The sequence below is a fragment of the Lathyrus oleraceus genome, chromosome 5 (assembly GCF_024323335.1).
Source record: "Lathyrus oleraceus cultivar Zhongwan6 chromosome 5, CAAS_Psat_ZW6_1.0, whole genome shotgun sequence".
Taxonomy (NCBI): domain Eukaryota; kingdom Viridiplantae; phylum Streptophyta; class Magnoliopsida; order Fabales; family Fabaceae; genus Lathyrus; species Lathyrus oleraceus.
Window position 1 is genome coordinate 382804213 of NC_066583.1, and position 27897 is coordinate 382832109.

The window sequence follows — 27897 nt, forward strand, 5'->3', positions numbered from 1 at the left end:
GTTGATGGGGATCGTTCAAAAATTGTGTTGGAGCAACGTACATAAAAGGAATTGCCAAAAACCAATTCATATATTCTCTACCTGGCTTAGACTCACCAAGTACTGAGTTTCCTTATAATACTAAATGCCTTCTCTTTTTCCATTATTTGACCACTTCTTTGTTTAAATCTTGCCAATGCGTATCCCAAGCTTGGACCATAGTTAGATTATGATGTTCCCTTAGATATCTTGGCTGAGACGGGATGTGTTGTTCAAATCCAAATTGGAGTTTGACCTTATCTGTCTGATGCATCTCAACGGTAAAGAAACATATTATATATGTTGTCGCACTCCAGACTCGACTGTCACTATAATCAGGCACTGGGTATTGTATTTACGGCCTCCATATAAACTGTCATAAGTAATATAATTGTTATAATATAAATAAGAAGTTTAGATAAGTTGAAGATTGTAATGTACCATACTTACATCATTTTCTTCCATGTGTTCAATTGCAACTCGGTACCCACGTAGATGATGAGGAGGATTATTTCTATAACGCATACCTTGTTTACACCATCTTGCGTTTACAAAAAAATATTAATGTTATGTATAATTTACTGTGAGAACAATAAAGTGCATTCAATGAAATTGAGCACCTTAATGCATACGGATGTGATGGAACCTCGGTACTAACAGGGGCAAACAACGGTATGTGTGTGAATGTCCAGACACTGAGTAATACAACACAATTTCATATGCTCTTCACTCCTTTCTGGGATGTCTTGCACATATGTCTATATAATATTGTCATTCATTGGCCGAGACACTACAAACACAAAACAATTCCTCGGTCAATGAATGTCATGGGTGATAACAATATTATTTAAAATCAATATAAATTAATTAAATCTATTAAAATAATTTTTAAAAAAATAATGACTTCATTCACCCGGCCATCCATTGGCCGAGTTCACACACGGCCAAACAATCTCTACAAGACTCGTCCAACCGATGGCCGAGTCAATACTAGCTAGAAACCTCCTTCAACAACTTGTCCATCCATTGGGCAAGAGGATACTGAAAAATAGGGCATCCTGGGAATTTAATTTCAGAGTGGGGTATATTGGGAATAAAATTTCAAAAATAGGGCAAGACAGTAAAAAAGTCTAAATTCTGATTATGATATATAGTTACAAAAGGTTGTGATAGATTTCTTGAATTGAGTTATAATTCATTTTGAGTAATTGTAATATTATTTAAAATCAATATTAATTAATTAAATCTAATAAAATAATTTTAAAAAAAATGACTTCATTCACTCGGCCGTCCATTGTCCGAGTTCACACACGGCCAAACAATCTCTACAAGACTCGTCCAACCGATGGTCGAGTCAATACTAGCCAAAAACCTCCTTTAACAACCTGTCCATCCATTGGGCGAGAGGATACTGCAAAATAGGAAATCCTGGGAATTTAATTTCAGAGTGGGGTATATTTGGAATAAAATTTCAAAAACAGGGCAAGACAGTAAAAAAGTTTGAATTTTGATTATGATATATAGTTACAAAAGGTTGTGATTGGTTTCTTGAATTGAGTTATAATTCATTTTGAGTAATTGTTTTCATTGTTGATAAATAACTTCTATAGCATAGCAAAATTTGAACGAATTTATTTTTACGTGATACACTGTTTATCTTACTACTATTGGAGAAAGGTTTCAGTTATCTGATAATGCTGAATCTGAATGTTTAATGAAGCAACTCATGCACATGAAATATGATAATAATGGGGTGTCAGGGAGTTCATCCTTAAGATGGTTCATGTCGAAACCAAACTGAAATCCCATGACATTGACCTGAATGAGAATTTTATTGTGTCTCATGCCTTAAACTGTCTACTTGCTGAGTTCACTCAAATCAAAACTGCTTATAATGCCTTTGGTGATAAGTGAACTGTCAATAACTTCATTACCAAGTGTGTAGTTGAAGAAGAGAAATTCAAGAAGGAAATAAGTGATATATCCTTCCTAACTTTTCATACTAAACCCCATTCTAGTAAGAATTCTTGGAAAAATAAGAAAAACACTTATAATGTTTCATATAGATATTCTGAATTTAGGAAGTTAGGTAATGGTCAAAACCATAATATGGGAGGTCATTAGCCTGTTGATTTTAAGAAATCATTTTGGTGCTTTTGGTGTAAGGAAAAGGGGGATAAGAAAACTGATTGTCATGCTTTTAAAGCTTGGTTAGACAACAAGAACAAATCTAGAGGTAATCATTTAGCTTTTGTCTGTTTTGAGTCTAACTTAGTTGACGTTTCCATTAATTCTTGGTGTCTTGATAATGGTTCCATAACCCATATTGTTGTGTCTTTATAGGGGTTCAGAAACCAGCGGAGACCAACTCTAAGGGAAATGATCTTGGAGTCATTATGGAGGTAGTGATAGATGTTAGCTTAGTTTTAAGAACTAGTTTTAAACTTGTTTTGAAATATACATTTCATGTACCATCACTTATGATGAATTTGATTTCCTTATCTTGTTTAGATAAGTTTGAATTTTGATTTACCTTTTATGATGGAAAAATAAATTTGATGTTAAATTCTCAAGTTGCTTGTAATGATATCTTGTTGGATGGTTTATATAAGTTATCTTTGGATTGCGATATGTTTTCCTCATCCTTGTTTGTCGAAAGCTTCATTGCTAAAAGGTCTAAAATTTGAGAAAAATCATCTTTGTTGTGGCACTAGCGTTTAGGCCATATCTCTAAAGAAGTAGTTGAAAGATTAATTAGAGATGATATTTTACCTTCTTTAGATTTCAATGATTTAGAACTTGTGTGAATTGAATTAGAGAAAAATTTACTAAGACCAATAAGAAAGGTTCAACTAGAGTTGTAAAGATTTTGTGAAATAAAATGAGATATCTTTTTTGGACACATTAATAAAATTAGATTTTGTCAAGAAAAAAGTTTACATTATTTGTGCATAAGAGTTAATCTCACATAAAACTAATATTTTACTTAATTAAAATTTATTTTTAATAATTGGTTTTTAAAAATCTTTATGGAAAATACTTTTTAAGAAAACATTGATAAGAACTTAATTTTTTTAATACTAAAATTTGCTTTTTAATTTATTACAAATAAATTAAAAATAAATTTCACTTTTATAGTAAATTTTCAGTAAAAAAGAATTTAAAACATATAGTATTAACTATTTAAAAAAACCATAAAAGATTTATAAGTTAAATAGTTAAACAAAATATAAATAATGAAATGAAAAACCAATATTTCTCGCAACTTTGTGAAACCCTTGTTCCCACTCTTAGATTTACACAAACACCAAACCTTTTCTCCCTACTCGATTCAAGGTCACTTTACTTCGATTTTATTCATAATTTTCTCTCATAACTCCAAAAACTCCTCAACTCTTCATCATTTTCATTTAGTCTCATAAATTTATTATATTAACTTTTATTTTGAAGAGTCTCAAATTAGTGAGAAATAATCGAAGAAGAAGAAGAAGGATGAAATAATATTAGAGTAAGAAGAAGAAGGATGGAATAGTAGAAAAAAATAATAGTACCATCCAATCCTTGTGGAATGAGTTTGTTTCTCTTCAGGTGAGATTCCTTGAGATTATACATGACTAGAAAAATGTCAAAATTAGGGCTTTTCCATGTAATAAATAAGTGTTTATCTTTGTCGGGTGATGGAACTTAGTTATATAAGTGTTCAATGGTTATGCCAGGAAGGGCATTTTACTCTTTGATTTATTAATGTATCTTTTCTTTTCCTCCCTTGTCTTGATTTGTTAAGGAATTGGAAATAAAGCTGGACAAGTTTGTGGAGGTATCCGATGTTGTAAAATCTGAGGTGAATAATATTTTTTCTAAGGTAATGTCCATGTGAACTTACTTGATTGATCAACTTAGGAAACAATTCTAAAAATTTGTTTAGTTGATTTTCCTTGTGAAGACTAATAATAGGTTGTAACTTGCAAGCTTAATTCTTTAAATGTGTATGGATTGTATGATTATTGTAAAGTCCTTTAAATATCAAATACATGTGATTTGTTTGCAAAGAAACAAAGAAAAAGGAGAATATGAAACTTGCTCCAACGAGGAAAGAGCATCTTTGACTCCTTTTTCTATTACTATTTTCAAATTGATAAAATTTAAAACACCAAGTAAAAATACTAAGAATAATATTAATATTTTGTTTTATTTTTTCAAATTTTAAACATTAAAAACTAATAGAATATTAAAAATGCTAGTAATAAAATTATATATTTTTGTGTTCGAATCCAGTCATGGGTATTGACTCCAAAGAAACAAAGAGAAAAGAGAAAAATGTTAGACGATAGAAAACGATCTAGAGGGGGTGAATAGATCTCAAGTTAAAAAACATTACAAAAACTGTTTGAAAAATTTAACGGCTAAAGGAAGTGACCTGAATAAAATCTTTTAAACTAAACCGCTATCGACAGGCCTGAATATACGTATATAGAATCAAGTTATGATAATGAGAGATAATTGATAAAAATAAGTTTAGTTACAATCACTTGAATGCTACACTAATAGTAAAATCTATTTCCAATGACATAATACACAAAAATGCAATTGAGATAAATTATCGAACACCTGGTGTGCAATCAAGTTAGTTTAGAGTTTTTATAGTTTTGTTGATTTGAAAATCCAACCATAATTTAATAAATTATGATCAACTCAATCAAACATTTTCAAAAGGTTATCAAAAAGTTTCACGAAACGTATTGATGGCGCAATCGACGAATTCAACAATTTGCAAATGAGAAGTATATATATATATATATATATATATATATATATATATATATATATATATATATATATATATATATATATATATATATATATATATATATATATATAGAGAGAGAGAGAGAGAGAGAGAGAGAGAGAGAGAGAGAGAGAGTACACAAAAATTTATTTAGACAATTCCCCAATCGGCCTTGCTATGAGTACGTCTGACCCCAATTCGAACTCGAATTGAGATAGTGAAAATTAACCTTACTTTGCAAAAGTCAGTTACAAAAGAAATATAGCAATGCAACCCTACAAACCTTATGTTTGATGTTGATTTTAACACTTTCTCTTTTCTTCATCTGAGTTTGATCAAGTCACCCAACAATACCAATTTGATCCACCTCCCACGCCACTCCTTTCCAATAAACCCTTGTTTTTAAAAGCTTTCACTCGATCGAACCAAAATTGAGAATTTTTGTAACCTAAGATTTACCAAGATGATCCACCGTCTCACGTTACTCCTTTGCAACAAAACGTCGTTCTTCAAAGTTGTTAATCGATCGAACCAAACTTGTGTAATCTAGTATAAAACCTAAAATCCCCAACTGATCTTGAAGGAAAACTTCAGCTTGATTTTCTTATTTGAAACCCCCAAAGATCCTTAACCCAATTAACAATTCAACAACCTAAATTGGACGTTATCAACACTGATTCTAGATGGCATCCAAACAAAAATTGATTATGTGTAGTTTGTTTATGTGTTCACATAGAATGTAGGTTGAAGATGAAGGGAACTCTTTGATATTCATGGTTTCGTATTTTAAAATGATGCATGTATGAAGTATATATATATATATATATATATATATATATATATATATATATGTGCAAGTTGGAGGCAAAAAAGAATGCAAGAGGTTTAAAAAACTAAAAAATTTCAAGATTTTTAATGCATGTGTCGACCTATGTAAGTCATGTATCGACACATTCAATGCACGTGTCGACTCATACAGGCGGCACATCAAACAAAAGCTACAGGCTTTAAAAATGACTTACATGTGTCGACTCATAACTTGTATGTGTCGACTCATAGAAGAGTTTTTATTTTATGCATCGACATAAAATGCTCTATGTGTCAACATATCAAATAAAAGCTATAACCTTTAAAAATGATCCACATGTGTCGACTCATAGCATGTATGTGTCGACACAGACCTATTTTTCACATAAAAGCCTATTTTTAATGCACGAAACCTTTTCTAAACCATGTCCAACCATGTCCAAAATGTTTTTATACTTCATAATTCTAAGATGCATATTAAGACTCAAAGGATGCAGTCCAATATACATAAACCCTAAAGTATCCTAGTTTTCACATCATATAAAATAAATCTAACGGGTAGTTACACTCACATACTCCCCCTATTTTATGAAGGAGAAACTTAAGACGATGTGTTTTGTGTCTTCATGAAGGCTCCCCCTGAATGTATGCATCCCAACTTCATCTTGCAGATACTTCTCCCTTTTAATAACATAAAAAAGGGACCAATCAATCAATGAAAAGTATCCTATATCACACATATACTAATATAACACACATAGGCATTTGCAAAGATAAAGTCATCAATAAAAAAACACTCACATAAAATGATGTAAATACTGAAAATTCCTAAACACAAATAAAAGCAATTGAAGCAACAATGTAACATAGTTTCCATAAATCATGTCAAAGAAAAAATATGATAAACATGAAAGATAAAGGATACAATGCAATAAAAAACTCTTGAGTTTCTTCAAAAGAGACACATTTACTTGACATATACTTTTGGTGCTCCCGAATGCTACACACACATGTGCTTTAGCAAGGCGATTATTTAGATATATCACCACTCAAGTCCAAACAAAAATGTTATCATAACAATGACACACTACAAGAATTTTGGTGACATTATAACATGTTCAAGCATATTTCATGCCGGAATAGATTAACAACAACCTCACATATGTCATGTAATAACTAATAATAGATAACATGCTTATACCCAAAGAACGTATTTCAAGTATGGAAGAAGAATAGAATGAAGTCACTATAAGCATATAAATTAAAATTCATCAATTGAAGTTTTTGGAAGTGAACATTCATGAAAAATTTCATACATCGAGTATATTAAGCATTTGGAATATGGAGAACATGCAAAAGTAAAAGACTTAATTTCAAAGAGAGAAAATGGAACAACATTATCTCGCATATGAATATAACGAGGATGCACTGGTATGTGATTAAACTTAAAAGGAAGGTTAGAGAAAAAGTATATAAAGTGCATGCAACAAATCATATTTAAACATAATGTTCGACCTAGATGCAGTAAGATATATAAAAGATTTAATCATACCTCTATACTTCTTGACATCAAAATCCTTAACATTTTTATCTTTTTCTAAGTTTCCATTTGTGGGCATTGAAGTGTTAATTGATTTTGCATCTTCCATACATAATTTCTTCAGCAATTTATTGAAATATTTTGTTTGGCACACAAACAACTCTTCCTTAAGTTTCTTGATTAGAAGACCGAGAAAGTAGTTCAACTCCCCCATGAGACTCATCTCAAACTCACCCTACATTAGCTTAGAAAACTCTTTGACTAATTTCATGTTAGTGGAACCAAAGATGATATCATAAACATAAACTTGAACTAGAAAAGTATGTTTTCCTTGACGCTTAATGAAAATTATAGTATCTACCTTCTCTCTAGAGTATCCTTGATCGATTAAGAACTTACTAAGTCGCTTATACCAATCCCTAGGGGCTTGTTTTAGACCATAAAAAACTCATTTTAGTTTATAAACATGATTAGGATACTCATGATTTTAAAATCGGGAGGTTATGAAACATACACTTCCTCATTAATATATCCATTAATGAAAGCACTTTTCACGTCATTTTGAAATAACTTGAAATCTTTTGAGCAAGCATAAGCTTGTAAAAGACATATAGCCTCGAGGCAAGCTAATGGAAAATAAGTTTCCTCATAATCAATGCCCTCCTCTTAGTTATAACCTCGAGCCACTAGCCGGGCTATGTGTCGCAACCTGAAAAAATACAGTGCGCGAAAAAAACAACCGGCGAAAGAAAATGACAGAAGAGTCGCCACCGTGCGTTATTCATCCCAAAGGAGGGAAAGGAAACGCTCGATGTAAACCTGAAAAGAGGAAAGGAAAAGATAGGGTCTCGCAACCAAATCTTGGGTTCGGGAGTCGGTTATACGAAGGGAAGGTATTAGCACCCCTACGCATCCGTAGTACTCTACGGGATCCACTTTTGTGGTTCTTGTCTAAAGGGTGTGAGTTTACCTAATGTGTTTATTAACTAAAAAAAAGTTAAGAGAAATGACTCGCGCGGATGTCGCATCCACTGCATACGTATCTCATCTGAATATGAGAATCAGAGTCTTCGTAGCTCGGCTGACCTATGGGTTGGGGGGATGTGTTCTCGCTAAGACATCGCGTCTTATGCCTACGTATCTCATCTAGAATGAGAATCAGAGCAAGCCGTAGTTCGGCTAACTACGGGGTTATGGATTGGGTTTTGGACGAACAATGTTACTACGCAATCTACCGGATGCTCGACCTTTGGAGACTTACTCGCCTGTAGTAGAAGGAGATAACATGTTGCTTTGGGTTTTAGGGTTTGTTCGCGTTGTAGGAACGCGCATGCAAAAAGGAAGTCTTAGGCGAAGGAACAATGCTACCTTAATTGGCATGCAAACGGGAGACTATCCGAAGCCTCGTGTCCTATGGGGAAGCGATCACACCACACAAAACATGTATTTTAAAGTAAAATGCCACCAAGGGGCTCAAACATTGCCTCCTATCGAGGTCTTCCAGCCAGGAAAGCGATAAAGTACGAGAAAGGGAAAAAATTACCACACGGATAAAGATCCGAAGTTACAGCAATTAAAGGGTTAACAACCCTGAGATCTCTCCAGCTAGATCATCAAAGAAAATCAGTCAATACGAGTAATCAGAATAAACCTCCGCATGGTATCCCTGCAAGAGTATGTGAGTCCTCACAAAAACTCGACAAAAGGTTAGACAAACAAAATGAAATCCAGGGAAAACAAGGCCAGGGCAACACAAAGACAGATTAGAACAAAACAAAACAAAAAGAGCGAATGCTGTCATGTTCGCGACTGCTTCGCCTAGTGAAAGCTTAGCGAAGCTTCGCTGCATGCTCGCCTAGCGAGGCGGCTAGCGAGCGCCTGCGGGTTTTGGATTCCTCCTTGATAACAGTTCGATCTCTATGATCCGAAACCCTGTGGTATCTATCTCATAAACGAAAATGATTAAAACATTCAAGGTATTGTTACACATTCATACCTATTCGAACCCGTGGGCAAAACCTGATATTACCTCGTACATTCATAATATTCAAATTCAAGGCGTAAAGTAATAGGAACAAAGGCATACCTGATGAGAGAGACTAATTAGGATTGAATGGTATGGCTGGATCTGCAAAGTAACACTAGGGTTTGTGTGAGGCGGAGTGAACTTCTTAGAGCTGCCTGAAGGTTTCTGCAGAGTAGTTCCTAGGTCTCTTTCTTCAATCTCTGGTCTTTTGTTCAGCCAGTGTTCAGTGTTTATTTCATTGACCACTCTGGTATTTATAGACCAAATTTCGCAGCTTGTGGGCTTTGAATGAGGACAGCTCAAGCCCAAAAATTTTCTAATATTTTCTGAAATGCGCGCCCTTCGCCTAGCGAAGGATCTGCTCGCCTAGCGAGCATGGAAGTACTTTTCGCTAGGCGAAGCATCTGCTCGCCTAGCGAGCATGACAGCTCAGTAGCAGATTCTTGCTTCTTCAGACTTGGTGATTTGCACGGTGAATGGGTCCCATTTGGACCTGTTGGTAGTACCTCAAGTCTTTTCCTTGTGTTGACTGATCGTCTAAGTAGAGCCCACAAAGTGTCCTGGATGATGCCCGAGCTTCTTGGAGCTAATTCCGATTGACATGATGCAATGTGGTATGAAATGCTAAATGACCTAAAAAGTGAATGCATGAATGAGGAGGGCAAATTTTGGGGTGTTACAGCTGCCCCTATTCAATCAACTGGAGACCCGGAAAGAAGATGGCAGCGACTTTCGTACTTTCGAGGTATCAAGGGATTGAATACAATAAAGCCCAAAAATTTGCACTGAAGTGAAGTGAAGTAACAATGCCTATCAGGATCGGCAAAGAAGTGGTCCCGAGGGAAGAGTCCGTCTGGTACGGTGAAAGGCCGTCTGAATACCGACAAGGAATGTTGAACTGGATACCAAAATAAATGGTAACACAGAAATAACCACGGCCTGAATGCCGCTCATCAGTCTGAATACTGGAAAGGACTTTGATCTGAACATCGGTTGATATGAGATTATTGATATCGGTCTGAACACCGAGAGGCTGGCCTGAATGCCACAAGCTGCGTCGACCTGAACATCGGAAACTTCTTCGATCTGAACATCGGAAGATTGGCCTGAATGCCACTTCGATTTGAATATCGGAAATTGGCCTGAATGCCACTTCGGTCTGAATACCGGAAAATCTGGCCTGAATGCCACTTCGGTCTGAATACCGGAAATCCGACCTGAATGCCACTTCGGTCTGGATACCGGAAAACTGGCCTGAACGCCACTTCGGTCTGGATACCGGAAATCTGGCCTGAATGCCACTTCGGTCTGGATACCGGAAAACTGGCCTGAACGCCACTTCGGTCTGGATACCGGAAAACTTCATGCCCGTCAGCATCGGCAGAAATAGGGAACGATAATAGAGGCGGCGCATGGGCCAATGACACTTCCTGGGGATAATCAAGGTTAGTCATGAACAATCTTCAGTCTGAGTACTGGAAACAACTTCTAGCTTATCACTTGAGATACCGAGAATGTTTTATGCTTACATGCGTATGTCTGAATTTTTCAATGGCGTAATGCTCCATGAAAATGGAAATGCTACGCGATTTGGAAGGATGCAATGCAATATGATTCTACATGCAGGGATGCGAAATGCTAGGTAGAATGCCAAGCTGAGGCAGGGGGATCTGCTGGGGAAATGATCACCATCTTCTGGACCCTGGCAAGGCTGCTGGAGATGCACAACGCAAAGAAATATGTGGGGAAATGACCCACCACACGGTGTTCTAGCAATGACGAAATGCCGAGATTCAGACTGGGGAGAGAACGACACTGAAAACCTACTGTTGGGGAAAGCGATAGTGGTTCTGGCAACCACGATCTACGAGAGATGACTCAGCAGGGGAAGCAAACACTAATACGGTACCGAGGTTCTGATTCAAAGAAAGAGACCATGGATCTGGCATTGGGATTATCGATCTGGCATCGAATTCTGAGGAGCAGCCGCTTCTGCCGGGAAGACACAGTCTGGCACTGTCAACTCCGCTAGGGACATATGGTCTGGCACTGTCAACTCCGCTGGGGAGTGTATGTCCTGAAACAAACGCTTGGGGAAGTACAGTGGTGAGAACCTGCTGGGGATTGAAGAATCCAACACTCTGATCAGCTCTGCAGGGATAAGACACCGGATTCGTCTGTTGGCGACTTCACTAGGGAAGATATTCACGATCATCTGCAGGGGATTTTAAGGAAATGCCCCGAGGGTATCTGTTCTGAATAGACGATCCAAAGCACTTAAAATTTACAGCAATTTTAAATGTTTATTAAGCATGTACCTGTAAAGCCCTTATGTGTCATGATGCAATGTTTATCAAAAATTCGGACGTCATTTTTGCTAACAAAACAGTAAAATGAAAATGAAAACAGAGATATACTGAGTAACATGATTTTATTGATTGAATGGCCTCTGAATAGGCATTTACATCAGGAAGCAATCCCTGGAAAGAGGTAATCGCAAAAAGATAAAAACAGAAATTAATCTAATGGCAATGTGAAATGGATTTCTATTGGGTTCCAATTCTGCTATGACTTGCCCGTCTTCAAGATCCTCCAGATGATCAGCCTTCTGAAAAGGTGATTGGACTATTTCCTACCTTTCGAAAATTTCCAGTCATCGACATGAGATGAGATTCAGAACTAACTCAGAACGCAGTCATTCGCTTAACCCCTAACTTTTGCCTGGATCGCCCTTTTCGGGTTTTCAATCCACCGGGATACCCATTTTTGCCTAAGTTGCCTTTTCAGGTTTTCAACTTACCGGATGTACGATCTTTTTAATTTTTTAATCCCTAATTTTTGCCCGAACCTTTTCATTTTCTTGGTTCGTCGGGATGCCCATTTTTGCCTGGACTATTCTTTTTACTGTCCAGCGGGTCTATTTTATGAACTGCGTCTGAGTTCACAGGGGAAGTGAAGCTTTCACCATCCATAGTTGCAAGCATTAAGGCCCCACCATCAAAAGCCTTGGTGACAATATACGGTCCATCATAGTTAGGAGTCCACTTGCCCCTGTGATCGGTCTGAGGAGGAAGGATCCTTTTCAACACTAAATCTCCGACTTGGAAACAACGAGGACGCACTTTCTGATCAAAGGCTCTCTTCATCCGACTTTGATACAACTGCCCATGACAAATGGCTGCCATTCGCTTCTCTTCGATAAAGCTCAACTCATCGAACCTTGTCCGAATCCATTCGGCTTCGTCTAACTTGACATCCAACAGGACTCTTAGAGAAGGAATCTCCACTTCAACAGGTAGGACTGCTTCTATACCATACACCAGGGAGTAAGGGGTTGCCCCAATCGACGTACGTATTGAAGTACGGTACCCATGCAAGGCGAAGGATAGCATCTCATGCCAATCTCTGTACGTGACGACCATCTTCTGCACAATCTTCTTTATGTTCATATTTGCCGCCTCAACAGCGCCGTTCATCTTAGGGCGGTAAGGGGAAGAATTGTGATGCTGAATATTGAAGTTCTGGCACAACTCCTTCATCATTTTGTTGTTGAGGTTAGAACCATTATCAGTAATGATTCTTTCGGGAATCCCATAGCGACAAATGATTTCTTTCTTGATGAAACGGGAAACCACATGTCTGGTGACATTCGCGAACGACGCTGCTTCGACCCACTTGGTGAAATAGTTGATGTCAACAAGGATGAAGCGATGCCCATTGGAAGCTGTCGGCTCAATCTTTCCAATCATGTCAATGCCCCACATAGCAAACGGCCACGGCGAAGTAATCACATTCAGAGGATTTGGCGGCACATGCACCTTATCAGCATAAATCTGGCATTTATGACACTTCCGAGCATATTTGAAGCAATCTGATTCCATGGTCATCCAATAATAACCCGCTCTCAACAATTTCTTAGCCATTGCATGTCCGCCGTCATGAGTACCTAAGGAACCTTCATGAACTTCTTGCATTAACATGTCCGCTTCGTGTCTGTCCACGCATCTGAGCAAAACCATGTCGAAGTTCCTCTTATACAGCACATTGTGTTTGTTCAAGAAGAAATTGCCTGCCAATCTTCTCAAAGTCTTTCTGTCATTGTTGGATGCCCCTGCAGGGTACTCTTGATTCTTCAGAAATCACTTGATATCGTGATACCAGGGCTTGTCATCGACTACCAGTTCAGCAGCAAACACATACGCAGCCCTGTCAAGGCGCATCACATCGATCCTGGGAGCATGGTTCCAATGAGTTACCTTGATCATGGAGGATAGAGTAGCAAGTGCGTCTGCCATCTGGTTCTCATCACGAGGTATATGATACAATTTTACTATTGTGAAGAAAGTCAACAGTCTTCTCGTGTAATCTCTGTAGGGGACCAGAGTGGGCTGAAGAGTATTCCAATCACCATTCACTTGATTGATCACCAGAGCTGAATCTCCGAAGATGTCCAGAGTCTTGATTCTCAAATCAATGGCTTGCTCAATACCCAAAATACAGGCCTCGTACTCAGCTTCGTTATTTGTGCACTCAAAAGTCAAACGAGCGGTGTAAGGTATGTGGGCACCTTTCGGAGTTGTAATGACAACACCAATTCCACTTCCTCTGGCGTTGACAGCCCCATCAAACAACAAAGTCCACTTTTCGTTTGGATCAGGTCCCTCCTCAACAACTGGCTCTTCACAGTCTTTCATCTTAAGGAACATGATGTCTTCATCTGGAAAATCAAACTTCATCGGCTCATAATCATCAATCGGCTGCTGAGCAAGATAGTCTGACAGAATACTCCCTTTGATGGCTTTCTGGGATGTATACTGGATATCGTACTCTGTCAGTACCATTTGCCAACGAGCCACCCTTCCGGTGAGAGCTGGCTTCTCGAATATGTATTTGACTGGATCCATCTTAGAAATCAACAAGGTAGTATGGTTCAACATATACTGCCTCAGTCGGCGAGCAGCCCAGGCCAAAGCACAACAAGTTTTCTCAAGCTGCGAATATTTGATTTCACAGTCGGTAAACTTTTTGCTAAGGTAGTATATGGCATGCTCTTTTCAACCAGACTCGTCATGCTGTCCCAATACACACCCCATCGAGTTCTCGGTCACTAACAGGTACATTATCAGAGGTCTCCTAGGAACTGGAGGTATAAGGATTGGAGGTTTCTGTAGATACTCTTTTATCTTCTCGAAAGCCCTTTGACAATCTTCATTCCACCTGATAGCCTGATCTTTCCTCAGCAATTTGAAAATTGGCTCACACGTGGTTGTTAGGTGAGAGATGAACCTTGCAATGTAGTTCAACCTCCCTAAGAAACTACGGACTTGCTTCTCTGTTCTTGGCTCAGGCATTTCTTGTATTGCTTTCACTTTGTCAGGATCCACCTCAATCCCTTTTCCGCTAACAATAAAACCCAGCAATTTTCCCGATCTCACCCCGAAAGTGCACTTGTTCGGATTTACTCTCAGTTTGAATTTCCTCAAACGCTCAAACAGTTTCTGCAGATTCACCAAATGTTCTTCTTCTGTCTGAGATTTGGCAATCATATCGTCCACATAAACCTCGATTTCATGGTGAATCATATCATGGAACAGAGTCACCATAGCTCGTTGATATGTTGCTCCGGCATTTTTCAGACCAAACGGCATCACCTTGTAGCAGAAGGTGCCCCATGGGGTTATGAAAGTTGTCTTTTCCATGTCCTCTGGTGCCATCTTGATTTGGTTATAGCCAGAAAAGCCATCCATGAAGGAGAATACCGAGAACTGAGCTGTGTTATCCACCAAAACATCGATGTGAGGTAATGGGAAATCATCTTTAGGGCTAGCTCTGTTCAGATCCCGGTAGTCGACACACATCCGTACCTTTCCATCCTTCTTAGGTACTGGGACGATGTTTGCAACCCATGGCGGATAATTGGTGACTGCTACAAAACCCTGCATCCAACTGCTTTTACACTTCTTCCTTTATCTTGACAGCCATCTCTGGTCTTGTTCTTCTGAGCTTCTGCTTGACCGGAGGACAACCTTCTTTGAGAGGCAAGCGGTGTACCACGATGTCTGTGTCCAGCCCAGGCATGTCCTGATAAGACCAGGCGAAGATGTCAACGTATTCTTGCAGCAATTCAATCATCCCTTTCTTCACATCATCTCCCAAAGCAGCCCCTATCTTGATTTCTCTCTTGGCGTCCTCGGTGCCGAGATTAATCACTTTAGTAGGCTCTTGATACGGTTGAATGACCCTTTCTTCCTGTTTTAATAACCTGGTAAGTTCTTCAGGGAGTTCACAGTCTTCATCGCCCTCTTCTTCAGCTTGAAAGATTGGATTTTCAAAGTCGAAACGAGCCGTAGCAGAAACGTTATCAATAGGATCCGGTGATGTGCATTTGCATGAGTGATGGTATGTGCTTATGAGTGTGAACAAGAAGTGAAAACCAAACAAAACATTGCCATTTTTTTATTTTGAAAAACTGCAAAAATAGAAAGACAGGGAACGAAATATTTGAATGCAAAAGTACGTCCTTTATTTATGATAAAAATGCAAGTGTCACATAGATGAGCCCTACAATGAGTCATTACGCCCTGGGCGGAACGTAAGACTTGGATATGCATGAATAAACAAAGAAAATTACTCTTCAAGAAGAGTGACTTGGATAATCTCTTCAGAAGACCAATTGTTGATGACTTCACCCGGGATCCTCGGACGCACCCAGTTGTCAATGTCACAATCACTATCCCCATCTTCTTCGTTGACCGCAGAGACCTGACCATACTGAATGATGTCAGCACTGGAGAAAGTGATCGGCCCCTGAAGTGTTGTAGAAGTCAAAACTGGCTGATACCCAGTCCCGAACTTATCTTCTTTCACTGGAAATTCCAACAGACGCCCCCAACCGGGAGCAACACCTGCATCTACCACGGCCCGTGCCTGCTTAAAGGATGAGATAGAGGCACCCGCCTTAACCTCTTCCATCGGAGCTGCATCCTTAACTTGAACTGACTCAAAGGCCTGACACAGAGTCTCATGAATTTCACCTTCTACTTCTACATACTTGAATGTAGACAGGTTACTGACCAGGATGTCCTCCTCACCACAGACGGTGATAATTCGTCCGTTGGCCGGAAACTTAATCTTCTGATGTAGAGTTGAAGAGACTGCCCCAGCATTATGGATTCAAGGACGACCCAGCAAGCAACTGTAGGAAGGACTGATATCCATCACATAGAAGACAGTGTTGACGGTTTGTGATCCAATCAGAATTGGCAATTCTACCTCTCCAAACACCGATCTCTTAGAACCATCGAAGGCTCTCACAATAAGATCTGAAGGTTTCAAGACCAAACCCTCTACTTCTAACCTCGACAGGGCTCTCTTGGGTAGCACATTGAGAGAGGAGCCTGTATCCACCAGAACATGCGATAGCACGGTGTCTCTGCATTCCATCGAGATGTGCAGAGCCTTGTTATGATTGCGTCCGGCTGGTGTCAAGTCAGAATCGGTAAAACCCAACCCGTTGCTTGCATGCACATTGGCGACGATCCCTCCTAGCTTTTGTGATTTCTTGTTTATTGGGTGTTCATGCTTTTGTACATTTATTTACTTACTTGCTTGCCTTCATCTGTTGTATCTGTTGGAGTTGTTGTTTGTTTGTTGGGATGGGATATTCTACGAGAGATAAGCCCATTACCCAGGCTTGAGTGTACACACAGGTTTTAGAGTGGATGATCATGAGGCTTGCGTGTCATGTTGCTACGTTAAGTCGTTCGTGAAGAACCACACCCAGACGAGGTTTCTTTTGGATATATTATGTCCTACGGATGTTCCGTAACGACATGATGTTCCTTTAGAAATCGTCGACTCTGGTGACCATTTCTCGAGAACTCAGTCAAGGCCTCTCCTCCGAGACGTGATTATGTTAGCTCTGGTGGGCGCATTCTCGCTGATCAATCCGAGGACCCCGAGACTGGGAACTTGCTTTAGGATGTCCTGTTGAGGGGAGTCAGTGGAGGTCTTTTATCCCGTAATAATGTCAAACCTTCAGTGGTAAACGTATTATTCGCGACTGAAGGGCTGAAGTTGACGAACTTCTGTTCTTAGAACCTACTAGTGAGGGGCGGGCTAAATTCAGGAAACCTTAACCTCCAACCAACCCGGTTTTCTAGAGCAGAGCTTTGATCTTGTATTATATTCCTCAGTGGTTTTCTCTTCAGACAGTGTAACCCGACAGATGTTCGAGCAGATACAGCAATCCTGATTGACATGCCACTGCATTGCATTCACATCATCACATCATTTGCATTCATATCATTTAACACATGTTTATCCATTTCAAAGGGGTCTAAATCTTCTTCTTGATTCCAGTCGGAGTTTTTCTGGTTCTCTTAAGATGGATATTGGCAGAAAGAGACTTGTCGCCTACAAGTTTCCGGTGGTCTGTCTGGAGCCCATCCAACGGTTGATGCAGTTAATGGATCCTGGTTCTCTAGAAGGATTCCGAGAGGATTACGGTCTGATTCTAAGTTTCGTCACGGTTCTCTCCAAAGATCAACATGACGCTCTATTCACACTGCTACAGATCTATGACCCTCCACTGAGATGTTTCACTTTCCCGGATTATATTTTGGTCCCTACTCTGGAGGAGATTGCCAGTTTTCTCAGAGTTCCTATCAGGTCACAGTTATTGTTCTACAGTTCTGAATTTCTGCCCGATCTCAGCATGGTTGCTTCAACCACATATTTGAAGGAATCAGTCTTGAAGGATAATATGTGTCAGAAGGGAGAAGTTAGTGGTTTTCATCTGAGTTTCTTACTGGGAGAAGCAAAGAAGAAGCTGGAAGACGGTAACCAGAGGGGTTTCAATGCTGTGTTGGCTCTTTGTGTGTATGGGATTGTCTTGTTCCCTAATGTTGCCAAATTTGTGGACATAGACGTAATACGCCTCTTCGTGTTGAGAAATCCAGTACCGACCTTGCTAGGAGATTTCTTTCATTCAGTGCACCACAGAAATAAGAATAGAAAAGGGGGTTTGTTGAATTGTTGTGTGCCTTTGTTTTATAAGTGGTTCAATTCTCACCTACCTAAATCAGGAGTGTTCGTTAATGTCAAGGACTCGTTGAGTTGGTCGAAGAGATTGATGGGGTTGAGAGCTGAAGATATTTCTTGGTGGTCCGACCGGAGCTTGCTTCGGGCAGATATTATTCATAGTTGTGGGAACTTCCCAAATGTTCCGTTGGTAGGAAGAAGAGGGGGAATCAACTATAATCCCCAGTGGAGTCGCCAGCTGTTGCAACCTGAAAAAATACAGTGCGCGAAAAAAACAACCGGCGAAAGAAAATGACAGAAGAGTCGCCACCGTGCGTTATTCATCCCAAAGGAGGGAAAGGAAACGCTCGAAGTAAACCTGAAAAGAGGAAAGGAAAAGACAGGGTCTCGCAACCAAATCTTGGGTTCGGGAGTCGGTTATGCGAAGGGAAGGTATTATCACCCCTACGCATCCGTAGTACTCTACGGGATCCACTTTTGTGGTTCTTGTCTAAAGGGTGTGAGTTTACCTAATGTGTTTATTAACTAAAAAAAAGGTTAAGAGAAATGACTCGCGCGGATGTCGCATCCACTGCATACGTATCTCATCTGAATATGAGAATCAGAGTCTTCGTAGCTCGGCTGACCTATGGGTTGGGGGGATGTGTGCTCGCTAAGACATCGCGTCTTATGCCTACGTATCTCATCTAGAATGAGAATCAGAGCAAGCCGTAGTTTGGCTAACTACGGGGTTATGGATTGGGTTTTGGACGAACAATGTTACTACGCAATCTACCGGATGCTCGACCTTTGGAGACTTACTCGCCTGTAGTAGAAGGAGATAACATGTTGCTTTGGGTTTTAGGGTTTGTTCGCGTTGTAGGAACGCGCATGCAAAAAGGAAGTCTTAGGCGAAGGAACAGTGCTACCTTAATTGGCATGCAAACGGGAGACTATCCGAAGCCTCGTGTCCTATGGGGAAGCGATCACACCATACAAAACATGTATCTTAAAGTAAAATGCCACCAAGGGGCTCAAACATTGCCTCCTATTGAGGTCTTCCAGCTAGGAAAGCGATAAAGTACGAGAAAGGGAAAAACTTACCACACGGATAAAGATCCGAAGTTACAGCAATTAAAGAGTTAACAACCCTGAGATCTCTCCAGCTAGATCATCAAAGAAAATCAGTCAATACGAGTAATCAGAATAAACCTCCGCATGGTATCCCTGCAAGAGTATGTGAGTCCTCACAAAAACTCGACAAAAGGTTAGACAAACAAAATGAAATCCAGGGAAAACAAGGCCAGGGCAACACAAAGACAGATTAGAACAAAACAAAACAAAAAGAGCGAATGCTGTCATATTTGCGACTGCTTCGCCTAGCGAAAGCTTAGCGAAGCTTCGCTGCGTGCTCGCCTAGCGAGGCGGCTAGCGAGCGCCTGCGGGTTTTGGATTCCTCCTTGATAACAGTTCGATCTCTATGATCCGAAACGCTGTGGTATCCATCTCATAAACGAAAATGATTAAAATATTCAAGGTATTGTTACACATTCATATCTATTCGAACCCATGGGCAAAACCTGATATTACCTCGTACATTCATAATATTCAAATTCAAGGCGTAAAGTAATAGGAACAAAGGCATACCTGATGAGAGAGACTAATTAGGATTGAATGGTACGGCTGGATCTGCAAAGTAACACTAGGGTTTGTGTGAGGCGGAGTGAACTTCTCAGAGCTGCCTGAAGGTTTCTGCAGAGTAGTTCCTAGGTGTCTTTCTTCAGTCTCTGGTCTTTTGTTCAGCTAGTGTTCAGTGTTTATTTCATTGACCACTCTGGTATTTATAGACCAAATTTCGCAGCTTGTGGGCTTTGAATGAGGACAGCTCAAGCCCAAAATTTTTCTAATATTTTCTGAAATGCGCGCCCTTCGCCTAGCTAGCATGGCAGTACTTTTTGCTAGGCGAAGCATCTGCTCGCCTAGCGAGCATGACAGCTCAGCAGCAGGTTCTTGCTTCTTCAGACTTGGTGATTTGCACGGTGAATGGGTCCCATTTGGACCTGTTGGTAGTACCTCAAGTCTTTTCCTTGTGTTGACTGATCGTCTAAGTAGAGCCCACAAAGTGTCCTGGATGATGCCCGAGCTTCTTGGAGCTAATTCCGATTGACATGATGCAATGTGGTATGAAATGCTAAATGACCTAAAAAGTGAATGCATGAATGAGGAGGGCAAATTTTGGGGTGTTACACTATGTTCCAAGTTATCACTCTATTTTCATCGAGTTTATTTCTAAAAACCCACTTAGTGCCAATAACTTGATGATATCACAAATGAAGGACAAGGTCCCATACATAATTTTTTAAAATGGGTTTAATTCATCTTGCATGGTGATAAGCCAATGCTCATCAAGTAAGGCATCTTTTGCGTTTTTAGGTTCAACTTGTGAAACAAATGCAAAGTGATAACGAAATTTACTTATCATGGAGCATGTTGTCACATCTTTGGTGATGTCTTAAAGTATGTTATTGATTGGATGATCCTTGGAGGTCCTCCAATCTAAATGAAGATCGTCCACTGCATCTAGACTTTCAACCTTTTCCTTTTCATAATCGTTATCTTCTTCTCTCTCATGTTCCACCGTTTTAGACTGATCAGTTCCTTTTTCGGGTTCTTTGAGAATGTCTTATGAAGATACACCTACATCATGAAAATAAATACATTTCCCGAAATTTATCGGTTACATCTACTGACTCTTAAACAATAAGTAATCTTTTGTTATAAACCCTATAAGATTTGCTCGATTGAGAGTATCCAAGGAAGATACCTTTATCGGCTTTCGCATCAAACTTTCCAAGATTATTATTTCTATTATTCAAAATAAAACATTTGCATATGAAAATGTGAAGATACGATAAATTTGGTTTTCTACCCTTTGGAAGTTCATAAGGAGTATTGTCTAAAATATGACATATTAGTATCCTATTTAAGACATAACATGTCGTGTGTCGTGCCGTGAAAAATACAGAGTCACGATCGGATTTTATTTTTTCCAAAGGAAAGGGAAAATAGCGATAAAAAACTCCAAGAGAATGGTCTTCGCAACCAAGATCAGATTCGAAAGTCGGTTATGTAAGGGGAGGGATTATCACTTCTCACATCCATCGTACTCGATGGGAACCATTATACTTGTATCAATGTGTATGGATGTTGTTTATCTAAATTCTACTTACTATAGGTTGATGAGATGAGAAAATAAGTTTTAAATTAGTGTGCTCGCCAAGGATTTGAACCCTTGTGCCTACGTATCCTCATTCGTGTAATAAGGAAGACAGAGCTCCATAGTTCCGATCACAAAATGGAGTATGTTTTTTTAATGAATAGTTTTAACATTCGCGTTCTACAATCAACTTGCTTGTATGCTAAAGCATGTGAGCTTTAAATGTTTGTTTGTTTGCGATAGAATGGATGCACTTGGATCACACTCTAGCAGTTAAATATAACTTTTATGCTCACGCATGGAGGCTTAATATTTGTTCATGGTAGAATAGAAGTAACATGCCTTTTCTGAAAAGGAGTTTTAGCAATCCCTAAGGCAGAAAATGATTTGATTGGTTGGGGTTGATTTTAGTATGAATACAAGCATCATACCCTTGTCTAAGCACGACCAACAATGTGAATACTTAACAGTTGAAAGGAAAATTGCATCCTAACCACTCTTTTTCATCCAAGATAGTTTCGTTTGTGAAATGGTTTAGCTTGTTTAGTCATTTCCACTTAGAGGGAGATAAGTATCTAACCCTTGGCGAAGTACGATCAATAATCAGAATACTCGGTAGTTGAGAGGATAATGACATCCTAACCATTCTTTTTTCTCTCTCAGAGCATGTGATTGAACTAGTTTTATTATTAAGTGTTTTAAGGAGAGTGTCAAGCATTGAGCCACTAGCTAGGTATGACCGACAATCCAAGTACTTGAAGTGAGTTTGATTTGGAAAACACTTGATATTGGATCAAGTGTGCATTTTATCTTTTGAAAAGTTTATTTTTATCGTTTAATTTTATTTTTTTAGTTAGCATTCATGGAAAGAATTACGAGAATTTAAACCTAAGCGATTACACTTTCATGGGAATGGCAGAGATTTGACCCATAATTAGGGGATGGTACCAAACAATACAAGGGATAAGAATGGATACCATATAAGTTACAATCCAAGCACCATGCCTAAAATAATCAAGTGACATGGTTTCCTCAAACAATACAAGGAAAATCATGAGTAATGATGATAATAGGAATGTAACTTGGATCAAACTTGAATTCACAATTGTAGCGGTAAATTCATGATCATCATGCTATGGAAAAGCAAGACATCAATAAAACCAGAGTCGCCACCACGCTTTTATTGTTTCCAAGGGAAAAGGGAAAAGTACGAACAAAACCCAAAAATAAGAAGTTTTTAAATCAAAACTAATAAAATGCCAGAGATTACAGGTAAGGGGGTTGGTTACACAGAGGGAAGGTGTTAGCACCTAAAGTGTCCTAGGTACTCCTAGGGAGCCCTTTTTTGTGTGCATATGTATTTTGTACAAAATGATGTTTACAAGCAAATAGAATGGGGGGGGGGGGGGGGGGGGGGTGAGAAAAGAATTCATTAATTATATTTTTGTGTTTCACAATACCTTCGGACTTGTGCCTACGTACTAACATAAAATGAGGGATCAAAACCTTGTAGTTCGTGGTATAAATTTCAAAGTGGATGCATTGATTTTAACAAAAATTAAGTTTGAAAGGCACCAAGGCCTAAAAATGGTTTGATTGAGTTAGTTCTTTTTGACTTTTAAAAAGTTTTAAGTCAAGTATAATTAAGTTTATTTACAAGTTTGATTGAGAAAAGAAGTTTTAAAGAAAATGCAATGGCATAAGGCCAAAGTTTATAATTTGCAATATGGTCAAAGTTTAGAAAAAACAAACATAAGCAAATAATATTTTTAAAAGGAGGGAGAGATTTTGAAATTAAAGAAGTGGAGAGAGATGAAGAGACTAATCCTAAGCACAAATTTAAAAGTTAAGAGTTGAAAAGATCTGACCAATGGGCTGCAATCCAATAGACAAGAATGTCATATAGAAACCCAAATTTCCCTTGGACATTAGAATCAAGCAACAAACAATGCACAATATATTAACTTGAAGAGCAAGGCATCAAATAAAGATAGCCGCATCCAAGCTTAGCAACACCATGATCTTCTTCAAATTTGCCTAGGCAGCAAATGAATTCCACAAGTCACAGGCTTAAAATAACAGCTTCACAATGATCATGTTACAGATGAACTCAAAGGGATCTTTAATGATGTATCAGATGATGTTTCAAATTTCAAGCACTCGGTTTCATAGAAGTTGTCATTGGCCAAGTCCTTTGCATAGGGAATGTTGCCTAAATTCTAAGTCAAATTGTCTCAGATCAAACCAACAGTCCGCACAAGATTTTTGTTAGGGTTTTTGTTCTTATTATGTACATTAATGGTAAAAGACCACACAAGCAAACAAAATATACACAAACAAGATATATCACACAATATGGTCGATGTGGACAAAGTGAAAATGACATTAATATAAATAATTAGAAAGATATGAATAATGGAAAATGAATAAAGCTTGAATTTAAATTGAATTAAGGTAAATGACTTGAAATTAAATGTTAGTTGTTAATGAATTAGAAGTTAGTATTGCTTTTGCTTTTGCTTTTTATTTAAGACATTGTTTGGAGAACACTCAACCCACTTATCACAAGCATGGATCCTTGAACTAAGACATCTTCCAAAGGAAGGAAAAAAGGCCAAGTTTCCACATAATACCATGAAAGAGGGGAGACTTACAATCTCACTAACTAGAATGCTATGCCTTTTGTGTCAAAAATTTAGCACTATGTTAAGCAATCGTAATTGGACTTATAAAGAAGTCACAACTATTTGAGGTCGAGCAATAGAATTTTGATGTTAATGCATGTTAGAGACATAGTATAATGGACTATGCTCATGAAACATACCACACACAAAAAGAATATGCAAAAGTGGTGGCCTAATCTCTCGAATGAGGTGATAACGCCTAAGTATGTGTTTGGATCGTTGGTGAGATCTAGGTTCCTTAGCTTGTGCGATAGCACCATTGTTATTACAATAGAGACCAATGGGATCCACATTGCTATGAACTATGCCAAGTTCACTAATGAACTTTTTGATCCAAACAACTTCCTTTGCTGCACTTGAGGCAGTAATATACTCGACCTCGGCTGTAGAATCAGCAACTGTATCTTGCTTTGAACTTTTCCAGCTCACATCGCCACCATTTAAGCAAAGCACATAACCAGTTTGCAATCTAAAGTCATCCTTATCTGTCTGGAAGCTAGCATCGATGTATCCAGTTACAGCCAGCTCTTTCTGACCTCCATATATCAAGAATGAGTCCTTAGTCCTTCTCAAATACTTAAGGATATTCTTGACAGCTACTCAATGAGTATCACCAGGATTAGATTGGTACCTACTTGTTGCACTTAAAGCATACGAGACATCTGGTCGAGTACATAACATGGCATACATGATAGATCCTATTGCAAATGCATATGGAATCTTATTCATGCGATCCCTTTCTTCCTTAGTTGAAGAGGATTTTGTTTTTGATAGATACATGCCATGTTGCATAGGTATGAATCCTTTCTTGGAATCATGCATATTAAAGCGTCTCAGCACTTTGTCTATGTACATACTCTGACTTAGGCCAAGCAGTTTTTGTGATCTATCTCTATAGATTTTGATTCCTAATATATAGGCTGCTTCACCTAGGTCCTTCATAGAAAAGCATTTCCCCAACCAAGACTTTACTTGTTGCAGGGTAGGGACATCATTTCCAATGAGTAATATGTCATCTACATATAATACCAGGAAAACAATCATGCTCCCACTAGCCTTATTGTAGACACAAGGTTCATCTTCGTTATTGATGAATCCATATTGTTTTACTGTTTCATCAAAATGAAGATTCCAGCTTCTGGAAGCTTGCTTCAATCCATAGATTGATCTTTGTAACTTGCATATCTTTTGGGCTTCTTCTGCTATGTCAAATCCTTCAGGTTGTGTCATGTACACATCCTCAAGAAGATTCCCATTAAGGAAAGCAGTTTTGACATCCATCTGCCATATTTCATAATCATGATATGCAGCGATAGCAAGTAAAATCCGAACAGATTTAAGCATTGCAACTGGTGAAAAGGTTTCATCATAGTTGTCATACCCCAATTTTGTCCGGGTAAGGAAAAATCTTTCACCAGCATTCACTACCAGATGTCATAAGGCATGAACTCTATCTTAAGGCATAAGTTCTATCTTAGGGTTTCTCAGCCCTTAGTGACATCAAATCTTTAGTGACATTTTCATCTGTTGAGATCCTTAAGAAGACATCTGTTGCATTTGGCTCTTATTGCTATTACTAAAGCATGGGATGGTATGTGCATTTTGGGACTTTTTGGTTAACAAGACCCATTTTGGTTTATCCATGAGATCTCTTGGTTTTAAAAAGGGTCATTCACATAAACATGTCCATAATTAATATTGCAAAGTGTGGTCCAAATCTTTTTACATTACTAATCCAAAGTCCATTTTCTTATAAGTAAGCATTAAGACCCATGATTATTTTTTTTGTCATCACTTGTTATTAGCTCATTTTCACATCCTAAATGTTTATGCCAAAATCTCAATCCTTCATAAATATCAAAATTCAAGGTGCACTTTTTAAAACATGTATTTGTTTTAAGCTAAGGTTAATTGTTGGAAGAGATTATGGTGATGGACAACGTTTAAGGTTCATTTTGGTTGAAATTGAACTTTTAATGCTTATGGTATGTGTTGTTCCTTAATAATTATTTAAGCCAATAATGAAAGGGGCAACCATTTGTGAAAAGTCCATTTTTTGCATTATGGCCCAAACCATTTTCAGATTAAGATGAAGTTTAAGCATTTTTTATTAGCACAAATAAAATATTAAGGTAAGTTTTGAATGATTAAAAAGGATTAATTACGGAAATGAATTCTAATCCAAAATGTTACAAATAATTCCCAAAGTTACATAATTATCCAAAGGCTAATACATTATCCAATACCTTCCAAAAGTCCAAAGTACATCTTAAATGACTAATTTTGAAAATTAAAAGTTGCTGTATTGTCCAGCAGTGTGAAGATGGAATTTCCAAAAAAGCCAGCGGCCAAAGTCATCTCTTGGGCCAAAGCACTCTAAAAATTCCAACCTCTTCTTAGAACCAACAGACATCCGCTCCCTTTTCCTCAATTGATTTTGTGACCTGCGAAGGAAGTAAGTTAAAAGCTTTTTCAATAAGCGCTTAAAAACTGAAGGATAATTAACAAAACGCTCAGGTTAATGTTTTGCCTAAAAGACTACCACGAACACCCAAGAATGCGTTCTGTTAACTAGTTCAAACAACAATGAAACCACAAAACAACAATCCCATGAAATCTGGGGATAAGAAAAAAGAAACCTAACAAGTTATCTCAAGATTGAATAAATTCATCAATAAAAGAACATAAATACCCAGAACAAAGGACATTGAAGAGGACAGTGAATCAAGAAACGAAAAAGAAATCAAAATAATCTTTCATCAACACAACCATCTAAAGGCGCTCAAAGTTAAAAAAGAACAGAGTAAGACGAAGGGAGTTGGATTATTAGAAAGGAACTTATCTAGAAACGACCGCGGAGAAGACGTCGCCGGCGACCCACTTCCGGTCAAGTACTTCTTCTTTCTCCTTCGCTTTAAATATTTGCACCACCTCGTTCGTCTTGATAAGCCGACCAAAACCCCCATGTCAATTGCTTAAAATCCCCGTCGTTGTGGCTTCATTTGTAGACATGGGGTTTTGACTCTGAATGTTGGTGTATATTTGCTTTTGTGTTTGTTTTGGCTTGAGGAGAAGATTTATGTGGTTTGGTTTGAAAAGAACTCTGTTTAGATTTTTGTGTATGGTTAGGATTTTCCAATCCAAGGCTTTAGGTTAACCTTTTGGTGTTTTCGTGATCGGATCTGTGATCGCGAGGTTAGAATAGGTAGGGTTAGTGTTTGGAATTTAAGCTCTGAGGTAGAGGTTCGCCGGAGAAGAAGGCGGCGCCGCCGCTGTTGGCCGGCCGCCACCGTCTTCTCCGGTGGGATTTGGCTGTGGGTTGGGTCGGAAGTTGCAGAGCACATTGTTGCTCTGGGTTAGAGAGAGAGACGATTTGTTGCTCATGTAGGAATGGTATTTGCTCACATTGCTTTAATTTTTATTAGTTATTTATTTCTAAGTTGTGATGTTGTGTGTTGGGAAGAGGGAATGACAAGTGTGTCATTGGGTAATGTAATACATCTTTATACTTTCAGTTTTGATTCCATGTGCGTTTAAAATCTATGGCTACTTTAATTCTTTTGTCTGTTGGTTACTGTGCATGCTTATGTTAGTTTCAAGAGTATAAATCCCGTTGGCGGCCCTTCATGCGTAATGTTGCCTCACCTTGATTAATGGCTCTAGATACTAGTAAACTCTGAAAATTATCATGACCTTTTCTTTTAATTATGGTACAATAGTGATAATAAAATAAAATAAAGTGTCTCATAGTTTACATTGATCCAACTTCTTTAAAGCGGTCACTTTCTTTTTATGGAG

The 27897-nt window shown here is 38.4% G+C and overlaps 1 long non-coding RNA gene across 1 annotated transcript in view; it reads left to right on the forward strand.

Moving 5' to 3' along the window:
* The window catches only part of LOC127084950 (uncharacterized), a 61974-nt gene extending 34311 nt beyond the window's left edge, over positions 1–27663 (forward strand). The window contains exon 2 of the long non-coding RNA XR_007788845.1: positions 27252–27663. This is a non-coding gene — a long non-coding RNA (uncharacterized LOC127084950). The remainder of the gene's footprint in view (positions 1–27251) is intronic.
* The last annotated feature ends 234 nt before the right edge of the window (positions 27664–27897 follow it).